The sequence below is a fragment of the Hyperolius riggenbachi genome, chromosome 2, assembly GCF_040937935.1.
Source record: "Hyperolius riggenbachi isolate aHypRig1 chromosome 2, aHypRig1.pri, whole genome shotgun sequence".
Classification (NCBI taxonomy): domain Eukaryota; kingdom Metazoa; phylum Chordata; class Amphibia; order Anura; family Hyperoliidae; genus Hyperolius; species Hyperolius riggenbachi.
In genome coordinates, this window is record NC_090647.1 from 493,180,507 (window position 1) to 493,188,164 (window position 7,658).

The 7,658-nt window shown below is 45.3% G+C and overlaps 1 protein-coding gene across 1 annotated transcript in view; it reads right to left on the minus strand.

Moving 5' to 3' along the window:
• Positions 1-6,240, minus strand: part of ETS2 (ETS proto-oncogene 2, transcription factor) — a 30,624-nt gene extending 24,384 nt beyond the window's left edge. The window contains exon 1 of the mRNA XM_068270409.1: positions 6,063-6,240. The gene's annotated coding sequence lies outside the window, so the exon portion shown is untranslated. The remainder of the gene's footprint in view (positions 1-6,062) is intronic.
• Positions 6,241-7,658: the final 1,418 nt, after the last annotated feature.

Consider the following 7,658-nt stretch of genomic DNA (forward strand, 5'->3'; position numbering starts at 1 on the left):
TATTTTAGAGCAGGGAGGAAGTTCTGCGTTTAGGTCCACACTGAAGCTAGTTTGCAGTCAGTATAAGTACGTCAAGCTGAGATGGTCAATGGGACACAATAAAACTTCTACATGCATGCAGATTTCATGCAATTCGTAACCAGCTTGTAATTGGACCAATCAGATTTACTGTCTGCTGAAACTGACTGGTCCAGTTTCAAACTGGATAGACTTTGCATGAAATCTGGATGCAGAATGAAATCGGTTGCATCCCACTGACCGTTTCTGGTCATGAAGCTTTATGAGCAGACTTTATTTAAAAGAACACTAATAAACTCCTGTAAAAAAAAAATAAAAAAATACACAGACCTGGGGGTGGAAATATGATTTCAGATCCACTTTTGCAAAAAATTATTCACATAGAAACTAAAAGCGAGAGTTTGTATGAAGCCTTTTTGTGTGTGTGGGTTAAAAGTGTAAGCCACATCCTAAACAGAGCGAGATAGACGGTAAAGCGATCAGCAGCAAGTCACAACACATTGCATTTTTTGGCGTTCATTCTCAGAATAGTTCAAAAGGTGGCAGAACTCCATTGACGTAATCAGCGGAGTGTGAGCTGCAGAAGACTGGAGACACACACCTAGCAGGTCGCACTTTGACACAGGCTGCTAGCTAACGCATCAGCACCTGGGCAGATTATTTCTAAGACACGTGATTTACTAACTGGCAGATTCATTGCCCGATACAGGCTGGTCTCTTCCCCTATCATACATGATCACATGCCACTCCGCTTCAAGCAAGAATTCTGCTAAATGTATTGGGTGGGAATAGGTTACCTGAAGCAAGAGGGATATGGAGGCTGCCATATTTCTTCTTTTAAACAATACCAGTTGCCTGGCATCCTGCTGGTTTGGGTGTAGTAGTGTCTGAATCACACACCTGAAACAAGCATGCAGCTAATCCAGTCAGAATCACCTGATCTGCATGCTTGTTCAGGGGCTGTGGCTTAATGTATTAGAGGCAGAGGATCATATAGGCAGAGGCTGTATTAGAGGCAGAGGATCAGCAGGACAGCCAGGCAGTTTTTCATTGTTTGAAAGGAAATTAATAAATCAGCCTCATATCTCTCTCAGTGCAGGTGTGCTTTAAAGTATTTACATATTCTTAAGGGGCCCATACACCTAACGATTTTCCCACCAATATACAGCAGATTCGATCACTGTGATCGAATATGCTATCAATTCTTTGCACAAACGCTGACTGAACGATTGATTTCCGTCCGAAATCAATCGTCCCGTCGATCGCTCCGTGCGGAAGATTTCGCTCGATCGACAGCGGCTCGGGAGTGAGTCGATAGCGGCGTTCGAATGCCCGACGCTGGAGGCATTACTTGCTCCACCTGCGCGTATCCCCTCTGTCCCCGCTGGGTTCCGCGTTCCGGTCGGCTGGCTTCACTTACTTCCTGTCCCGACAGGAAGTTTAAACAGTAGAGCACCCTCTACTGTTTAAACTTCTCCGGACAGAAAGAAGTGAAGCCAGCCGGAACCCGGAGCCCAGCAGGAGAATGAGCAGCGGGGACAGAGGAGGACTCGGGCCGGCTGGAGCAGGTAATGTATAGCTGGCAGGGGCGGCGGCAGCTCCACAGATTGTGATCGATTTCATGCTGAAATCGATTCACAATCTGTTCGCAGTAAAGGCAGCCACACGATCCCTCTCTGATCAGATTCGATCAGAGAGGGATCTATCTGTTGGTCGATCTGATGGCAAATCGACCAGTGTATGGCCACCTTTATTTTTTTTCTACGTCGTGTTCCCTTACCCAGTGTATGGAGCACATGGAATATATGAGAGACAGAAAGAAACAGACACAATTCTGCTTTGGACTCCTAAAATTACAAGTGCATGATCTCAGATACCTTTGTAGACCAGTGTACTCTCCTCTCTCCCATACAATTGTCACTTTGTTTACCATAAGCGCAATATTTACAGGTACTGCAAACAAGGAATGTGCTCTAGGCAAGAGAATGCTAAGAGGTGAACTCAGCAGTACATTCCTCTGACCTGATCTTGTCAAAAGGAGTAAAGTCAGAAATTTGTGTCTGGCAGAGGCCCTCATATAGTAGTTTAAGGAATACAATTTCAGAATATCATTAAAGCAATATCGAATAACCAGTATGGACTGACTAGATGGGAAAGCAATACCGTCCTGTATTCATGTTGGGGAACAGCAGATAAGTGGGTGGCACTCTCACATTGAAGGACCAGAGTCAAGTATAAGACTCCTGGCTATTGCACTGTGGGCATGTGTTTCAACCCACAGCCATTCTGTGAGATTGATTGGCACAACGTTTGTCCCCCACAGGCACTGGGACTTAGTCCCTCGGGTGACAGGTCAGGGCAGTATGCAGAACAGACGCATCGCTAGTGACGTGTTCGGTTGCTATGGAGGGAGGAGAGTAGCATGGCACACGATGAAATGCGGGTGGATAAAGGAGGAGAGCGATGTGCTTGGTGGAGACAATTTGGTACTCGATCTTACGGTGATGCATTGGGGAGGCTGTACACACACTAGATCCAACCCCAATCAGCGCCTCTTGAATATAGTATAGCGTGTTTACGCACTTGAAGCTATGGGGCATTTAATTGTAAGCCAACCTGTGATGCACCGTAAATGGTTTGTTTCATTTAGTAAAGCATTGCAAAGGAGGGGTTGACTTATGATTGCAATTCAACACCAAAATCTTCAATAATATTCATATTCTTGCTTTGCTGATGTAACAAAGAATGCTGCACCGTGTATTTCAGATTGAAGCCAATACATTACCTTAACTGCTTGAACGTCTATGATCTACATCGATATCTGCTACGGCTGTGACAACGTCAATCTACTAAGTGCAGTTCATAGACTGCTGGTGCCGAACGGTGGCTACCAATAGCAACCACTATCTTCAGTTCTTTCAAATGTCACCTTAATTAATGCACTGTGCTATGTCCCTGATAACAGATCATCGTTGTAAAATGGGGCTAAAGATAAAACCAATTATGCCTTCAGACACTACAGAACCTTCTAGCAAATGCTAGAAATGCCAGCGCAGGCCCTCAAACTCCGCTTCTCCAACATGACAGGATGTCTACCGCTCATGGAACATGGCCGCCAATGGCTATCGCCCACACACTCTGGCTCTAGCGGTGATGGATCTGCCAAGTAACAGCCAGGCAATCTGTGCCCAGCATCCTCTGCTACCAGCCGCTCATCCATACCATACAGCGATCACATGGCCCATGTTTACCCAGCAAACACGCAGCGAACGCTGACTAACGCAGCCATCTGAAATAAAAATATTAATATAATCAACACGTAGGCGGGAGGAATTTTACAGACAGGTAGAACCAGGTCCAAACATCACTAAGAGCTGACAAGGCTAAACCCAGAGCAATTATGCTATAAATCCCTCCTTTCTGAAAGGGCTCTTAAAAGGCAGCTATTAAAAGTGAGCACATAAAAGTCTAATAGATTCTGCTAGGCCTCATACTACAGAAGAGTGATATTCATACATAGACACGGCCTTCAGCATTCAGGAGGCAGTCAGTCCAATCCAGAGTTAAGGGAGGTTAAAGACAATTGAAGCAAGAGGGATGTGGAGGCTGCCATATTTATTTCATTTTAAATAATACTAGTTCCCTGGCATCCTGCTCATCTATTGGGCTGCAGTAGTGTTTGAATAGCACCAGAAACAAGCGTGCAGCTAATCTTGTCAGATACGGCAATAATGTCAGAAATACCTGATCTGCTCCATGCTTGTTCAGGGGCTATGGCTAAAAGTATTCGAGACAGAGGACCAGCCGGGCAGCCAGGCAACTGGTATTGCTTATAAGCAGGGCTGTAGAGTCGGTACAAAAATCTTCAGACTCCGGCTCCTCAGTTTATGAAACCGCCGACTCTGACTCCGGGTATCCAAAATGGCTCCGACTCCTTTAGTATAATACTTACCAGGGCTGTGGATTTTGTACAAAATCATCCGACTCCGACTCCACAGCCCTGCTTATAAGTAAATAAACATAGCAGCCTCCATATTCCTTTCACCTCAGGTTCCCTTTAAGGGAGGTTAAAGTTAAGGTGCGTACACACATGCGACTATAGTCGTTTGTAACGATCGTTCCCCGATCTTTACCAACGACGATCGTTACAAAAAACGAACCACCGACTATTAAGTCTAACGACGAACGAGCCAAATCGCTACAAAAGAAAGTTCTGTCTCGGCGGATTTTAACCAACGACGATCGTTTGCAAAAGTAGTACATCGTTGGAAACGATCGTTTGTACCAGGCTGGACATGCGCATTTCACTTTTTCTCCAGGGAACTTTACAATTTTATGCGCAGGCGCATTAAGTGCTTTTACGTGGTGTAACGTTCGTTCTAACGATGTGATCGTTACACACTTTTTAGAACTAACTTTACTCCGGTCGTTCTTTCGTCAATTAAAAGATCGTTCGTCGTTAACAACGAACGATCGTTGTCGCATGTGTGTACGTAGCATTATACTCTCAAAAATTAAATTGTTTCTGAGGTAATCTCCCCTCTATAAGAACACAAAATGTTTTTATAGGTTTGAATTTAACTCAGAATATCATACAATATTAATTTTTCGTATGGTCAGAGATATCATTTGGAAACAATATAAGGCCCAAAACATCAGTTCTACTTTGCTAAATCTTAATTAAGCACACGAGTCATCCCCAGAGTAGAGGACAGTGACTGCCATAGGCATGCTTCATAAAAGCTTCATAAATACCTAGATAATGCCATTTTTTAAATGCCAGGTAGGAATTAAAACAAGAGACCCAGCTGTGACCTTACAGCATCCTGAGCTGCTTTGACTTCAGGTTTAATATATCACCTAACAACCTCTGACCCAGTTTGGATGTTTTGTTTCAATAAAGGCATCATAATGACATGTATTTTATGCGTCCCCCCAAAAAATGGTGTATCCCCTTTGATGTTGCATGTATATAGCTGTAGTGTGAGCATACAGGATTCAGGCTGAGGAAGGCTCAAAAGACGAAAGCTTGGCTAAAAGTTAGCCAATAAATGGCATCATCCTGATTCAAAACGTCTAGGTTTAAAGAAAAAATACCCGGGTGCAAAAATAACAAAAATACGGTTTAATACCTGGCAATGATCTCCGCCCCCCACTACCCCCAGACCAAGTATTATACATGTAATGACTTCACCGCCTGGTTCCAGGTGTGCTTCACAAAACTTATCAAAGAAAAAGCAAAGAACATGACAGGCGGGTAAACTGACATTTTGTGAGAGGAGAATAAATAATAGTAAACCACCAGTATACTCTTTGGGTTGTGTTAGGAAACCAGAATGCCCAGAGGAAACCCAAACAAAACATAATCAGCAGTGTCCTGACTTGGAATTGAAGTTAGGACAGTAGCACTTAAAAGGTGAACATGAGAAAAACACACTTTAAACAGACATATTATCGTTTAAAAAAAATCGCCAACATATTCAATGGAGCTGTACAGGCTAAGAAACAAAACATGGAATTACTCCCTCCATAGCTAACCACAATAAACATACAGATGTACCATAGGATAAAACCACACTGCCCTGTTACATCTGCATTGTACTGTCCTTCCACTGTGTGTATAAAGTTCACAGCCCTTCTCTGCCTCCTCACCACCCTCATTCTATAGAGTCTCTGCTTCCACTTAGGATTGATACTTTCTTACACTTAACGGTGGAAACAATCAAACACAACAACAAACTACTAACATGACAATGTCTTGCTCTGCGACAGTGCTGCTTCCTGCTGAGACCTGTAGTTCTTCCCCTAAAGGTGTGCAGACATGTGATCTGCTGAGCAGTCAATGCACAGCTCAGATCCCATCTGCTCCAACTCCAGCAGCAACAGCACAGCCTACACACTCCTGAATCACGTGCTGCCCATATAGAACACAGTATAGAATTCTCAGAGCAGAGCAAAAACTACCGCTTCATAGGAAGACCAACTCAAATAACAGAATAAGCTGTAAAAATAGAGAATAAGGTGCTCTTTGATCCCTCCCTTACCTTGCTAATGGTTTCTAGTCCAGAGAAATAAGCCCCTGAGAGCTCAGCCCAGAGATCCCAGCAGTAATCAGAGTCCTAGTCCACAGAGAGCAGCAGGGAAGCAGTATGAAGCGGTAATATCCAGAGTACTCCAATGTGTGTGATCAGCCTGGCCGCAGCTCTCTATCTGCTGCTAGTGGAGCAAGCTCAGCGCTCAGCCCAGCTGCAAGGAGGGCGCTGTCCCCGGCCAGCCACGCCCCGCCACACTAGCCGCGCCCCCAGAAGGCTGGGATTGATTTTGTGAATGGAGAAGGCAGAGATCACACAGTCATTCATAAACTTCTCCAGCAGCAGGTGTTGTATTTCCAGAGCTGTCATTGTAATCAGCACCTTCTATTCCTGCTGCAGCGTCTCTCACACTGAACACCTGGAGGGGGCATCATCACACAGACAGGGGTCTTCAGTGGGGAGGGAGAGGACCTTTTATGGGGTGTGAAGGCTCTTTTCACACTCTGGGTTCTGGCAGTGTTTTTCCCTCTGATCTCACCCACGCTAGTATGACGCCTGTCTTTATATAGTTTACCCTGAGATAACATTCCCAGGTTTGTTTGTAAAGCCTAATTTGCTGATGGGTGCTTAAAATGACCTTGGCCAATATAACCAAAGCATGCGATGATATATTATATAATCAGTGGTTTAGTGAAAGAATCATGGGTCGAAGAGGGAAATTTGGGCGCCCACTATCCTGGATCCTGCCATAGGTTCTTCTGGGGCACCCGATAAGTAACTAACTTCACACTATAGCCACTATTTACAATGGTGCCTATGGCGACGCCCCAACATCGTAATAGCGGTGGATTGGTAGCATGGGGGGGGGGGGGGGGCGTTTAATGTTTAAGCGGAGGGGGGTTGCTTTTAAAGGGGTTCCGGGGGGGGGGGGGGGGGTTAAAAATAAAATGTGACACTTATCTGGGGCTTCTATCAACCCCCTGTAGCTGTAATGTCCGCGTCGTCCTCCTCCGATCACCTGTTCCCTGCCGCCGGCACCGGGCAATTATTTGTCTAACAAGATGAATAATGCGTGCTCCTGCCCACATCATCGGGAGCTTACTGTTACAAAGTTTTCTTGTACTGCACCTGTGCAGTTAGCTTACGATGACGCACTCGGGAGCCGCGCAGCTGCAGTTCAGTCAGATGCCGCGTGAGACCGGGACCAGCGGCGGAGAGCGGCGCATCGTTGGAGGACGGCGTGGGACATTACTGCTACAGGGGGCCTGTAGAAGCCCAAGGTGAGTGTTTTTATTTTCAACACCCACCCCCCCCTTCCCCGTGAATCCCTTTAAGGTTTAGGTGTGGGGGAAATGCAGGGGTGTAACTTGGCCCTAGTGCGAGTTTTACATGGGGCCCCAAGCACTCTTAATATAGAGCCCCGAAACCTAATAAGGACAGCTTCAGTGTCACAGAGGAGTCATAGGAATAAGGAAACAGTTTTTTAAGGATTACCACTATGCAATGTACATATACTTTAGAGGTGTTCATTACCAGCATAACATCAATGAAAAGCTAATAAGAAGATATGTGAAGGAGGGCCCCTAGTGGGCCCCTCTGGTCCAGGGC